This window comes from Platalea leucorodia (assembly GCF_965183815.1).
Source record: "Platalea leucorodia genome assembly, chromosome: 3".
Lineage (NCBI taxonomy): Eukaryota > Metazoa > Chordata > Aves > Pelecaniformes > Threskiornithidae > Platalea > Platalea leucorodia.
This window is the reverse complement of record NC_138825.1, coordinates 61,280,419-61,294,787: the sequence shown is the minus strand read 5'-3', so window position 1 is coordinate 61,294,787 and position 14,369 is coordinate 61,280,419. Positions and strand designations below refer to the sequence as shown.

General features: G+C 41.7%; 1 protein-coding gene across 6 annotated transcripts in view; it reads left to right on the top strand.

Moving 5' to 3' along the window:
- The window catches only part of AIG1 (androgen induced 1), a 126,208-nt gene that overhangs the window by 71,367 nt on the left and 40,472 nt on the right, over positions 1-14,369 (top strand). For 2 of the 6 annotated variants that reach the window (XR_014227811.1, XR_014227812.1), the window contains exon 4: positions 1,200-2,128. The exons of the other annotated variants lie outside the window; for them this stretch is intronic. The gene's annotated coding sequence lies outside the window, so the exon portion shown is untranslated. The remainder of the gene's footprint in view (positions 1-1,199; positions 2,129-14,369) is intronic. 6 annotated transcript variants of the gene reach the window in all.

Genomic DNA, 14,369 nt, shown 5'->3' with positions numbered 1-14,369 from the left:
CTGAGGAAAGCAGTACCTTTTATTTTTTGTTGAAACAATGACTTCTATTTGGATTGTACTTAGTTTTTAAGGGTAGTTACTGGCTTTATCTGAAAATAAATACATGTAAGTAGGCTGTAATTTTTAACATATATAAGTAAATTCTTATGACTTCATTCCTTGATCCAGCAGAAAGATGAAAAGATAAACCATGACAGAGAAAACTTGTGTTCTTATACTAATGTAATTTCTAATTTTGGATAACGGCTGAAAGAAAATAATTAGAAACACATGCATAAGTGGCTTAGGAGCTCAGTGATGTTTCTTTTCGATATTACAATTTTGACACAAAAGGAAAGGAGTTTAGCTGTTGAAATGCTGAGATTTGCACCTGTAATCTCACTGAAATATTGTCTGCGTACCAGAAAGAGGCAATGGCAGGTTTTTATGCTGTGTCCCTTCCTCTCTGTTGATATATGAGATAATATGGTTCCTCAAGACTAACAAATAATTAAAATTTAAATGTAGTTGCAAAATTGCTGCACCTCTTGTTATCAGTTGTGGCTCCAGTAGAGTCTTCCAGTGCATACAGCATTTGAACAGTGGTTCAAACAGCTGGATAGACACAATATTACATGGGTCAGCAATAGGCCACTAAGGAAGTTATAGGGTATGAGAGACTTTCCGATAGGGAAGTCAGTGGAAATCAGATCCTTACCCGTTTTCTCCTCAGGCAAACTCTCTTTACATTCAGGAACCAACATTGATGTTTGCCTGAGAGAGCACTGAGTAAAAATAACAGACGATAAAGGCTGCCTGGATTTGGTCAATTGTGTATGTAAAATAAAATGTCCTGTTGTGTGGTGGTCCTGAATTCCACCAGCTGAGAGAAGGTAAATGGCCCCATGGGAGGGATTGGACCTCCCTAAGTGGGCAAAGTTAGGTTGACAGTAGATGTAAATATGGGTTAAAAATGGGGCTGGACCTTGAAAGGAGACCACAGGTTTAATGCCTTGCCCCATCTGTGTTGTGGTGTTTGCTTATATGAGGAAATCATCATCTTAAAAGAGCTGCTTTTTACACCTGCTTCAGCAGTCCTTTTAAAAGAGCAGCTGGAGATCCTTGTGCAACCTCATGCCTTTTCTTCAACATGTAGGAATTAATTGGGTTAGCATTTTCCAAAATGTGTCCCTTCCTTTTTTTTACGTTGTTCTATACAGGATCCCAGGAGATTCAGCAAGTGTCCTGAGCTGAAGCACCATGAAGCTTGGGTGGATCTTCCAGTCTGTACTGACTTTCTGGTCTCTGGCTGGACTGCAGCAGAGTTGTAAAACTGAGTCAGAAGAGGACGGGAGGAAAAAAGGGGAATGTCCGTTCAGAATCTTACTATTTTTCTTTTTATCTGTAGTTTTGACTGCTTTTGAAAGGTGACTAAAAAGCTATTTTAAAACCAGAAACCTGCATATGTCATGAGGCACCCAACTGCTCTTCTCTAGACTTGCCCCAGAAGTTTTATATTCCTCCAGTGGTTTTTTTGACCAGTAGTTACAGACCTGTACGTCATGCATCTCTATGCCTGGCCGGTGACCCTGGAGTGGTCTGCTCGACTGGTTGCATTTTGACCATGCTGGAGAGCCCCAGTCACAGGCGGGCGCTGATACACTAGATGCAGCAGAAACACAGGACACAACCACACGCCTTGCCCCTGGCTTCTTCAGCTGGTTGTGTCACTTCTGCTTTGCTTCTGATGAATCAGAAAAGACTGATATGTGAGCAGTTCTCTGGAGGGAAAGAAAAGAAACAAGAGTGGGGGAGAAGAGCATGGGAAGCCACAGGCGAGAGGAAGGAGGAGGAGAGGGCTGTGAAATGGCAGGGAAGGGGCAGCCAGAGCTCAGGGTATGGCACGGAAGAGCTGAGCGGAGGGCATGTGTCCAACCCAGCAGATGGGGAGAAGGAGAGTGGTGGTACGGAGAAGCCATTGGCCTAAGAGCATGGCAGGAAGGTCCTGAAATCAGATGGGATGGGAGAATGGCACATAAAGGACTTCTGGGGCAAACCAGTCCATACAACACGTTGGTCTGGAGAAGAAGCAGCCTGTGCTTATGTTTGTCTGACAAGATGTCCCTGAAGCTGAAGGGAGAGCAAGACGGTAAGCTTATGAATGTGCTACAGAAAACTGGAAATGTTTTTCACAGTGCAAATTGTAAATTTTGTCAAGAATTACTCTTCTTACAAATTGAAATTTGAAGATTTTATCAATTTATGCCTCAGTTTATTGCCTGATGATTCAGTGAGACATTTTGGATGCTGTTGCCAATAGCAAAGTGTAGCTGCAACAAAAATTAAATCCTTCTGGCCTTCTCGGAGCTTTTCGGTATGGCCTTCCCTCAAGGACTGGCTTTCTTTGCTTTGAGCGTGCCAGAAGTAGCAGAGGTCGGTCAGGGACTAGAACCATTAGCCAGGCTTGACTGTAAAGGCTGTCCAAAACTTTTCCTGGTTGAGAAAATGGTACTCTCTCCTCTGCTAGAAAAAGCCTACTACTATCTCCCATGTAAAGTCTGTACCTCAAAAAAAGCATCCAAAAATTGAGAGGGAGAAGTAGAGGAAGGAGGGGAGAGAAAGAGAAAAAGGAAGAAGGGGGATGGAGAGGAGGGAATGAAGGAAGACTGGATGGATGGATGGATGGATGGATGGATGGATGGATGGAAGGAAGGAAGGAAGGAAGGAAATGATACTGCTTGCCATTTTTGTTACTGTTGTATAGCTGAGGTAGTGACAGAAATTTCCTGGGGTATACCTTCCACTGAGAACAGCAACATTATTTTTTCAGTTTCTCTCTTCTCACTCTGTCTCCGCTTTCCTGGTGGCCCTTTTCATCCTTTGCATTCTTTTTAGCAATTTAAGATTTTTGTACCTTGCCATGCAGACTGTAAAAATTATTTATCTGGCCCCAATCATAACAGCAAAAGGGAGACAGAATCTCTCTGGCATAGTACCCTCAAGATACTGATTATTTTAATACAGCTTCTAGCAAAATTATATGAAGAAGGACTGTTTTATTGGAAAGGAAGGTGCTTTTTTATTTTATTTCTTCATTGGTCCAAAAAACAGCACCACGTATATGGATCTATCATCTGTTTCTTTTTTCCACAGAATATTACTGTAGAGATTTTATGTTAGACATAACATAAAAAGTACAAACAAGTGGTTACCATGACATTGTTATAGATGTATGCTGAGCTGCATAGCTGTGTTCACTTTTCATTCCCTTTATTTAGTAATTTATAAGCGGAATGTTTTTCTAGCTTAAGTAGTGGAATTCAGTTTTAGTGATCATCACTTCTAGTAATTGCCTGGCTGCAGCAGAGATCAAATAATTATGTTCCTGAAATGAGTCTTTGTTTAGTCTCCATTTGTGCCTCCTTCTCTACAGCTCCACTGCAGAGGCAGGATGGGGTGCAGCCTCTATCTGCATTTTCTTTGCTCACCCCTCACCAGCAGGTCGTGCGGACGTGTCTCTCACATGGGTCGTTTGGTGTCACAGCCTTGCGTTAGCACTGGCCCTTTCGCCTCATCCCAGTGAGGTTTTTCTCTCTGGTGCAGCACAGATACGGCTCTTCACTGGGGAACGTGCCGCGCCATGGAGTGGTCAGGAAGAGAACTTCCCCCTTCATCACCCAGCCCTTTCTGCTAGCATTAATGATTTTTTTTTTTTTTCAGCTGTGGGGAAAAACATTTTCACTGCTCTGAAAAACATTTTCACTGCTCTGAAAAAAGGTTCATTCAGCCTTTCTGTAACAGCTCAAGTGGTTGGTTTTCTGCTGGCTTCTGAAATACATTACAAATCACAATCTGGAAAAAGTTCTAACACGGTTCCAAGTCTTGCTGCTGAATTTGGATACGTTGCCGGGTCTTACTCTGTAGCTCATCCTTAACAACTGACAAAATATTTACTCGGCACAGCGCAGAAAAGGCGAACTTTCTCCAAAATATTATACAGAGTTGGAGTCAGAACACAGACAATGAGGCAAAAAATTGGACCTGCCCATCAAGCCATTAGTTGAATCATTTTCCAGAATGTCATGAGAAAGAGCTTCATCAAATCGCTGTGCTGTATAGCGGCTTATTACGAAAGGGCAGCCAGGTCCCCAGTAGTGAGGACAACATATTGCAGATACTAAAGTCTTAAGCGTATATTTGCACAGGCAGTTCCAGCAGGGAATGTTCTTTGCCCTTTATTAAACAGCTACTTCATAAAAAGGTGGTTTCCCTAAACTGATCCCCTATGTTGAAAATGAACAGCAAAACCTTTAACCTGAGCTGGATCAGAGCGTTGTTTCCTTTTTAGTACTTTTTCACTGTTCGTTTCCCCCTAGGGAAAGGATTATTAAACTGTTAAAACCAGACTGGAGTTAGTGAAGTGTGGTGTGGCATGCTGTTCATCTCTTAATCTAGAAAACGTGGGTTCAGTAGTATTTCACCCTTCTTCTCTGAGAAATCGTGGAGGGAAAAAAATTGTAGTAAATTGTCTTCAGCATAGAAGAGCCCATAGTGACAAAACCGTAAGCCTAATAATCGTTTTCTTCTGGTTTTATGTTGTCTTCATGTGATCCTTTGCAAAAGAGCCTCCTCGGTCATTATATTCCATTGTCTTTTTGACAGAGGTACGTTGTTGGTTTTACACCAAATAGTACAGCATATCTCCAGAAATAAGATCACACCTTACCACGTACTTAAATGCAGTACACTGCAGTCAATATTTCTGGCAGATCCCTTGTTTTCAGTGTATTTCTCCCTCATCAAAATATATCAGGAATAATGAGGCATAATAATTCGGCCCTTCTGAAACTGAGCAGAACTGTTTTCATAAGGCAGGAGGTTTTTGACAATCTTAGTTGCAACCACATTTATATCCATTGATGTCACGTTACTGTTTTTCCCATCTCGTTAAAATAATAAGAAATATACTGTCCCAACTCTCTAAGAAACAGCATGGCACAGTTACTCTGGCTACAGAGATTTGGAGGGAGGGGGTATGAGTGAGGATTTTTTTCTTTTTTTTTTTTTAATTAATGGATTAGACATTTGTCTTTGCTAATAGCAGTCATATGAATTGGCATTTTGGATGACTACTGCCTGCAAAGCAACGCATGCTTGTCTGTTGTCGTCTTTTGTGAGCCCCTAAGAAAGCAAATTCTTTGATGGGTCCTCACTCGTCCAGATCAAAGGTGTTTGTAAGGCTAGGAATAACCCGGCACTTTCTTCCATAGGCAGTGACAAAGCAAAGAGCACTGCATACACTTGTTTAGAAAACTTGTGAAGAGCGCTCACTTTTCCTTCACCCCAAGCCTCTGAAAAACAGACACGGATGTCCTGCAGCTGACTTTCCCTCGGAACTCGAAACATTAAAATCAATTGTGTAGTGGTTTTCAGCTGCCTGCTTTTTTTGAGATGTTGTATAACCTAAAGAAAATAGGGCTTTTCAGGGTTGTTATTTTAAATGTTCTATTTATGTTACAGAAAACATGACAGTCCAAGTTAATTATTGATTCAGTTGCTGACAGACTGGAAGCATGAACAAAAAAAGGAAGATAAAGTAACCCTTGGAAGGATTTTGTCAATTATAAATCCTCCAGGGATACGGCTGAGTTGTTATTATTTTTATATGAAACAAATGGGAGAAAGTCTTTGCTGTATTTGAATATAGTATTTCATTGGTAAATAAGAACAACATACCCACAAATCAACTAACATTTCCTCAAAAACCCAATTGAGATGAAATAATGAAATAACTGTCCAAATTGCTCTTATACCAGAAACCAAACTATCCATATTCGGGAAGCATGGAATCAGATAAAGCTTAAACAACTGAACCATTCAAGTTAACATCAACCACATTATTACTCTTTTGTTTTGGCATTCTGTTTTATCAAAGGTTGAGATTTTCAGAGAATTGTACAAAAAGGTTTGCCCACATCGTTTTTCTTAACATTAAGAGAAGATGTGTGGCCAAGCTTCTGCCAGCTCTATAAAAGTAACAGCAAATACAGAGTTTTTTTAAGAAAAATCCATGGAATTTTGCTGGCGGGGGGGGGGGGGGGTATTTAAACATTTGGTCACTCTCTTTTTATCCAAGCTTCAAAAATATTTTCTGATGTGATAGAGAAATGCTGGCCAGTTATAGAAACACATTATTTCCTTCCTATTTTGTTTAAAAACAAAACCACACAGAGAAACAACCAAAACCCAATAAGAACAAAAAAGAAAACCTTTGTGTAACTCTCAGTTTCTCTTGGTAATTGATAAAAAGGTCATGTTTCAAGTTCTTCCCCAAACAAACTGCAGTAATGGATTTTGAAAATGTGTAAGAATCTGGAAAAGATAAATAAATCAGTATTTAGCGTTCTACAAGGAAAGATCATAACATGCCAGTTCTGTATCTTCTGAAAAAAAAAATATAACTTACATGCCTATACAGTGCTTTCAAGCAATTGCCTTTATAATGTCCTATACCGCTAGAGCTAGTTAAGGGCTTTACGTTGCCTCCCTGGGCCCAGTGCAGTTCAACAAGGTGCAGGACTCCAGGTGGGTAAGTATGGGGCCGTGTGGCAGGTGGAGGGAAACCCTAGCTCACTATTTTCGTTGCTGTGCTGTGTCCTGTATTTGGGAACGGGGTGTGTGGAAAAGGAATGTGAAGAAGAGTGTAAAATCAGTGCTGCTCTTCGCCTTTTCTCTTGAAGAGTTTTAAGAAAATGCTACTGTTACTATCGTGTGTTTTATAGTTCCTTTATTTCCCTTGTTGTTTGCCCACTGTCCTAAGCTAATGCTTGTTGAGAAAAAAGGGGGAAGAGAGTGTAAGTTGTGTTCTCCGGTTTGATCTCGTTTGCAGCTGTAGTGGCCAAATAGTGGGAGAAGCTGAACATGGACAAGCCTGTTGGAGTATTCCTCCTGCAGCAAGGAAGCATCTCATGGCAGAGGGTAACAAAGGCCTTTTCCCCTATTACAGCCACCATTTGCCAGCCCCTTGCATCAGTTTATGTCTGAGGCTGATTTAGAAGAAATGTGGCAGAATCTGTGGCAGCTAACGTATGTGAAAGCTGGCTATCTTTGAAACTTTCGCTGCTGTGGCAGCATTGGTTTAGGTTGCCCAGCGTCGCTTCCTTTCAATACTGAAGTGGATGTGGTTATACTTACAAAAATATTTTTGTCATTGTAGTGTATTTTGGTCAAGGGACTTTCTGCCAACATAAACCGCCTATGCAGAGTTAGGGTTTAGTTGAGTGTCTGTGCAGATACATCTCTTAGTCTACATTACGTTTTGGGAGGTTGACGCTAGTGACTCTAGCAAAAGGTGAAGGTTGGTATGTTTGCCGCTAGCCCTTGCTCTGCGTTTGTGCTGACTAGGCATAAACGTGATGGAGAATTGAGCCCTTACTGTCATCTTTAAATTCAGTACAGCAGTCTTGCTCTCACCTTCAGTATAGCTGCTTGGCCACGACACGGGCAGCCTTGAAACACTTCTCTCAGCCTGATGAGAGAAGGTCAGGCATCGTAATGTTTCAGTCCAGTATTTCTGTTTTCCTCTCCTGCACAGGTCTCCCCTTATATTCCTGCTTTGTAATGAGAGTGGTACAGTAGTTGCATTTATTGGTGGAAAGCTGTGATCTGAAAGAAATTAATACCCATACTCCAAGATAGAAATTATTACTTAATACCCATTGCTAGTGCTTGAAGTGCTTAAAGACCTCTTTGTCCTGCTTATGGAGTGCATTCTCTACTTTATATTGTGGAAGTGAGACTGTTTCTGGAATGCATATTTAATTTATAATGTATTTGACAATCATATTATTGTATGTCAGTTGCTGGAGCAATCTAATAAATTCCGCTTAAAGACTCAGGTATAAATATAATTGTCCATATTGAAAGCATGTATCTTTTGATTAACAAGTATAGTGCTTTAATTCAGAAGTTTTGTACCTCAGACGTTAATATTTTACTGCTAGTTGTTTTCCTGAGAGACACTACAAATGTATCTATTGCAATTAGAAATCTTCTGGAATCTCTACTCGAAAAGCAGTATGGAACATAATCTTAGCAAAAAAGCAACAGTGAGCAGTGAAAGAGCACATAAAGTCAGAAACTACTGCTCTTTGGACTGAGAAACTTGGGAGTTGTGCTTAACTTCAATTATGCCCATCTACCAGTTGCGTTTTTTGGAATTTTCAAAAGTGGTAGAAATGTGGGATAACTTTCTCTATTTACATTTATTCTGTCACAGTATCTGTCATCAGTTCTGTGCATATATGTAAAGATAAATTGCTTTGTTTGGTGGGATAAAATTCCTGCAAGACCCTACATTCTCTTTTTACCATAGTCTTAACTGGCTGATTATGTCCTTCCAGTAAGAAAGTCATCAGAAATCATCTTAAGGAAGTTTTTTCTGACTTTCTTTCCCCCTTCCATCTGGAAGCTATACTTGAACATCCTTTAACTATCATGTTAGTTTACGTGAGCTAAATTTGATGTGGCATGTAGCACTGTCATCCTTAACTTCATATCATCATCTGTTGTTCCAGTTAGCGTCAAGGTCCTTTAAATGTAGTAGTCTTTGTCTGCCCTAATCTTTTCATGTTGAATTATTTTATACATATTAATAGACAATAATTTTGTGGTAAAGACAAGGCTGAATTCAGCTGACTGGGTTTTTTTAATTTCAATATAAAGTTTCAGGGAAAAGAATCCTGTCTTGGCCCAGATATCTCTAACCTTCGCAGACAATAGCCCGGTACATCTATTACACTTTGTACTTACTTTGGAAGCTGTCTTACTTTTGCTGTGCTGGATAGCTGATCTGACACATCCACCTCTCAGTTTTACCAAAGAAAAACCCATAATTCCCTCCCTGGCCATGGACTATCTTGTAGCATTACCTTAATTATTACCTTAATTACTGCTTGGAAGTTGGTTATGTTCATGTCAGCCCATCATTTCCTATGCTTGTTTCACAATTAGGTATTTTTTAGGGTACAGAGAATACTGGCAGCACAGGTGATACAACTTCAACCAAACAACCCTGCCTGCGTAGAGATCACATCAGTTGGTTCTTCAGCAATGGTCCTGTATGTACCTGGGAGTTTTACTTCCAAACTTCAGAGGATTTCTCTCCCACCTTTTTGTTTTGGTTTGGTTTTAACTTGAAACATAACTGGGGCCAATAATGGTTAGCTAAGTATTGTAAAATGGAGCAACAAGTCCCTGAAGTTAACACTGTTGGTGAAGAAGATGCTAGCAAGGGTGTGGAAGATTCCTCATCCAATCCCGATATTAGTAAGCATGCTGAAAAAATAACCTTAGAGGAGAAGGGTGAAGATGTGATGGGCAAGCTGGTGAAAAATCGCAGTGCCCTTGGTGACGGGCTGCAAGGCTGCCTCCAGTGGATAATTCCCATTTGAAAGCCCTGTTTCCTCTTGTGATGTGCAGAGAGGATAGATGCTGTATGATGTTCTTAGACTGAACGTTAGGTACCAAGGGATGGGTAAAGTAACAGCATTGTTTTTGTCCCGCTCATGAACCTCAGAGACAGATGGCGTCATCAATATCCTATATAAATCTTCTTCCACCCTTGAACTTCATCAGCACTGGTAAAAGGAAACTGGCGACAAGGGAGAAAAAGGTGACTGCTGTGAGATAGGCTCTCTTTAAGGTTGACTCCATGATGTTTGTGTAATTTCTGCTGGCTGTGAGCTACAATATAGATGCAATAATAAACATCCTTTTTCAGTGCTAGCTACCTATGCTGTAAATTCTTTTCTTAAAAGCTTAAGAATGATGGATGGATAGCAGGGAACCCACCCTTCCTGCTCATACTTTGCTTGCAGGAAGTTTCCCCCAAACGTGTAGGCAGCTTCTCAGGTTCCTTGGAGAGAAGACAAAAAAATATTCAGATGGTATACTGAGCTAAGGTTACATAAGAAAAACCTTTTTTACTGTAAAGGTGACTGAACACCAGATCAGGTTGCCCAGAGAGGCTGTGGAGTCTCCATCCTTACTGATACTCAGAATGCAACTGGACACTGCCCTGTGCAACCTGCTCTAGTTAACCCTTGTCTGAGCAACGAGTTGGGACTAGATGATCTCCAGAGGTCCCTTCCCACCTCAGTGATCCTCTGATTTTCTGATTTCAAAGTGACCTTTTCAAACATGGGTGGGTCCTAGGCTCCTACGTGCCTCCCTCACATGGAAGTAGAATGTGGGCTCTGGGTGTGGAGGTAGCTTTGGAAAAGTCTATCCTATGCTTAGTGACGTAGGAAATTGGTCTTTCAGGAGACCACAGAACAAAGCAGTAGCTAACATCAGTCCTGATTCAAGGTGACCTTTGCTTGACTGCATATGACCTAAAATGCTGTCATTTGCCTTTTTGCTCTTTTCCAACATGGAGAAGTGGAAAAGTGCTGAGTACCAGCCATTGTTGCAAGCCCAGGAAAGCCAGAAGCCAAAGTGTGCATTTTCTAACCTAACAAAGCAGAGGTGCTGCAGCATGGCAGGGTAGGTTGCAGAGGTACATCTGGCAGAGGTGTCGGGGAAGTCCATTTTAAGCACATGCGAAAATTACTAATAATGTGTGAGTGGGCAGTGCAAAATCTTTAGCAGATGTAGTAGCAGCATGCGTTGCTGGCCCTGTGTGCCCTTGGAAAACTGTAAAATACTTCTCCATTGATTCAGCATCTCTAGTAGGCTGATGATGAAATGTCACTATTCTTCAAGCACAACACGCAGAGCCATCATTGTAATGGCCGCTCTGGAGAGATTTACAGCCTTCAGAGGCTACTGCAACACAGATAGGGGAAGGTTATCTTCGTATCTCCTCTTTTATGTCTGCTGACAGGGAATTGCTTCTCACTGGCTACACGAGAGAGATTTATGGTCTTTACTCTTCAAGAGTGTACGGTGTAACCTGTCTACCTCACGTTGTGAATGTTCAGCAGGTGTTTGGAGGTGCAGTTCAAGCTGTGACTGACCAGACTTCACCAGTGAGAGATTACTTGCACAAAAAGGAAGAGATGTGACATTGCTTTTAGAAGTTGCAAGAGTTTAATTTGGAAGGTTTTCACCCGCTTTAGCTGGGGGGTTGGAAGAAGGCATTTGAAACAGCTCCTAACAATATAATTAGTCGAGGTTGATACTGTGCCTGTAACTGCTGTAGATGACAAGCTTTAATTCTATGGTATACTTGAAAAGGTGTCTGTCTGTCTGTCTTTGGGTATTTGTACAGTTTAGAAGCCTTCTCAATGATTAGGAGAGGTTTGGTCACGGGTCTTGGGTGGAAGAGAAGGGAAATAGTGGAGGCCAAAGAGAGGTGTGATTTTTCCACAAATATTTTTTCATAAGCATGGTTAAAGGACAATGCCAGGAAGGGATGAAGAGAAAAGCATGCACTGAAGGGATATAGGAATTAGAAGGGAATCCTGTCTTGGTGTGGAGGAGTTGTTCAGCAAAATCAGACTGATTATGGAAAGAAAATATTTCAAAACTTAGACTTGCAGAGGTAGGTAGAGAGTTTGTTAGCATTTAGGTAGAAGAGGTAGGCATGAAGACTGTTTTTTAAAATCTTATTTTTTGGTATTTTTACTTTTTCCTTACCAATTTGTTCTTTCCCCTGAAAAGAACGGTACTCTGAGATTAAGGATGCTGCTATCAGCGCAGTCATCAGCTCTTGGGAGTAAGAGCTGCAGGGGGATGTGCTGGATAACCACATGGCTAAACTCTAGCCAAAAAAAAGTAAAACCTGAAAAGAGCATGGCCCTGAACAAGCTGAAAATTGCTGAATTCTAGTCCAGTACAGGTAAAAGCACAATACCTAAACCCAGATAAAGAAGGACAGGTAGAAATAGGTAGTGGGTTGATCAAGCTGTGACAAGGGCTTATAAAGAAACAAAAGAGGTGGCATGGGTCATTTTAAAAACAAATGGTAGATGAGTATGGCTGGAGTAACAAAGCATTGCTTTTTTTCCAAATGTCCCAGACATTTGGAGTCCCAGACAGAGTGAGAGTCTGGACCTTGAACAGAATGTGGACAGGATGGATTAATAGAGACAAGCCTTTATTAAAATGAATAAATATCTACTTCCCCCAAATTGCCGCACCAGCAAGTGAGCCAAGGATATGGCTTAGAGCGGAGCAAGGGCACTGGGACCTGCTTCCCGCGCGTGCCCCCGTGCACTCAGGGAACAGAAGGAACCTCCAGTCCCTTGCAGGCGTGAGAAGAAGTGGCACAATATGGAGCATATGTTTCATCCAAATTGTAGCTCTCACCTGAGCTACAGATAAGCTGTTCTTGGCTGCAGATATAGAGCCTGGATTCCCACCCTTCCTCAAGAGCAGCTCAGGCAAACTCGCGTTCACTGGCATGAAGAGGAGAGGCTGTGTTGTGTTCTGCCTCAAACCCATCCTCTCAGGAGGCAGGTGTGTTGGGGTTTTTTTCACCAATATAAACAGCTTGAGGAAATAAGATTTTTGACAGCCCACGGAAGCCATTACAGACCTCAAGTGAATCAAGCCAGGTAATCAAACTAATAGTGAAGCATCAGAAAGATGAATTGCTATTATTTATATTGTGTGGCAGCTAGAGTCCTCCACCCCCTCTGCTTGGCACTGTACAAAGCACATAGTAGAGGATGATCCTTGCCCCGAATTCTTGCTGTCTAATGAGAGTTTGGACTGCCACAACTTGTAGAAGTGGGAGCAGGGCTGAATTTTACTAGCTGAGATCAGTAGTGCACGTTCACTTCTGGAATTACTTTGCTGTTTGCAGGTCCACAGAAGGTTATAATAATTGCTTACATGGCCAAGCTGTTGCATGTGGTCTTTTGAAAAGCATGGCACAAGAGCTTCTTTTCACACTTTACTGAATTAGAGCCAAAATTCTTGTTGACATCATCTGCTTGTCCTATTGTGTGTTCCCGCAGAATCTTAATTATCCTGCCCATTTGGGTGACTTAATTTCTCCTCTTTTTTCATTCTTAAAGACTAATCAAAATTTCAGTTCTGACGCGAAATATCTGGGGTTTATGGTGATTGTGACCTGGTACTTCACGAAGAGACTGATGTTGTAAATAATGAATCGCGAGGCTGCAGGTTAATACCACTGAGATGACCACAGTGCAACCAAATGTTCTACTTACCATACACACAGAGCTGCAAATCTATATTTGGATTTTTATAAATGCTCTTTCTAAAAAAACTCTAATGAAAACAAATCATCCCAAACATGGCTTGCTGGTACTTGTAAGTTAGGTTTTTCCTTACTTGTTTTCAATCATGCTGAAACATGCTCAAATGATCAGTGATCTCTTCCAACTTTTAAAACCAAATTAATTAGCTGTCTGTTTCAGGGACAGATAGTTATTCAGATTCAGGATGTTTCTTCTTCCTTGCTGCTCTGATCATGCATACCTCCAAAGCGGCTAATAGTATTTTGTGTAGCTCTGCTTCACGTAGGGTGTCCTGTCAACAATTTTCTGTTCTGCATTTCTGGTAAGGACAAATTTCTTGTGTATCTCCATTTCTCCATCCTGCTGTTGGCTCTCGTGGTGTCCTTCCCTTCTGTTCTCATTTCTTCCTTCCCACACACCTCCCGTCTCCCAAGTTCACAGTGTGATTTCAACCGAAAGCCTAGCCCAGAGCTCATGTGCAAGAGGACATCCATAGGATCTTTGGATGCAGTTTGCAACCATGGGAAGTTGCAATGACCATGGTCCAGGTTGACAGAAAGGGTAAAGCTTCCCACTCAGCATTTCTCCCTAGGACCCAGCAAAGATTGCAAAGCTATTTCATGGCTACCATGGGAAGAAGGTCTCTGACATATGGTCATAGCCCTAAAGGAGGCTAAAGGTGTAGACACGACGTCAAGAGTGCTTCCTGCAGCGTAGTCAGATGCCAAACAGGATTCTTTCCCAGCCAATCCAGGAAATTTAATGGACAGTCCTAACCTTGCCCCCCCTTCCCTTTCTGTTTCCACTGCTTACACAATTCAGATTTAAATAGGCACAGAGTGCCTCTTAGCAACTTGTTAAAAATGGAATTCCTCTTACAATTCATTTTTTCCTTCCTACCACGAGCTCCACGGTGCCCGTGCAGACACCTGTGTGCTGCCCCATGCCTCTGCCCCAATCTGCGAGGCCACAGCCTCTGCCCTGTGTTAGCAGCCTTGCCTGAGCTTGGCATACACTGCACCTAATGCTTGGTGGTATTTATTAGTGTTCCCTTTACGATCAGTCTGTGTGAGAGCCCAGAAAAGAGGAAGGTAGCCACCCGCTTATGTTGATACTTCTCCGGTGGCAAGCTTTCTCACCCTGTTGTCCCAGCTCTTCTCAGCCAGTTGCACCATATTT